The 420-nt window shown below is 49.8% G+C and overlaps 1 non-coding gene across 1 annotated transcript; it reads right to left on the bottom strand.

The window, feature by feature from the left end:
* Positions 1-120: 120 nt before the first annotated feature.
* Positions 121-192, bottom strand: TRNAQ-CUG. Its single transcript has one exon. It is a non-coding gene; the product is annotated as a tRNA-Gln (tRNA).
* Between the last annotated feature and the right edge of the window lie 228 nt (positions 193-420).

The following is a 420-nucleotide window of genomic DNA, read 5'->3' on the forward strand; positions in this document are numbered from 1 at the left end:
ATGGCTAAAAGCACAGAGAAGGAAGGACGGCAAGAAGGACGTCTGGAATGCATTAATTAGTTCGGTTTCAGGCTTAGGTGAAAGTCAGCTGTGGGCAATGGTTTGGGAGCCCAAAAGTAGAGGTCCCACTGAGATTTGAACTCAGATCGCTGGATTCAGAGTCCAGAGTGCTCACCTTTACACCATGGGACCAGCTGCACACCTGCTCTATGGCCTCTCAGCAACAGAATGGACAGACAGACCATTATCCCATTCCATGCATGGCAAAGTACAAAGGCACATGGGATTTGCCTCCCAGAGCACCTGTCAGTCATTGTGATGTGGAGGAGTTGGGAAACTGAAGTGCAGGCACGCACAAGTCACATAGCTGTGGAGTGCAGAGCTTCTGGACTAATTTCTGCCATAGCACTGCTTTCCTCA

This window comes from Meleagris gallopavo, unplaced genomic scaffold, assembly GCF_000146605.3.
Source record: "Meleagris gallopavo isolate NT-WF06-2002-E0010 breed Aviagen turkey brand Nicholas breeding stock unplaced genomic scaffold, Turkey_5.1 ChrUn_random_7180001917452, whole genome shotgun sequence".
Classification (NCBI taxonomy): Eukaryota; Metazoa; Chordata; class Aves; order Galliformes; family Phasianidae; genus Meleagris; species Meleagris gallopavo.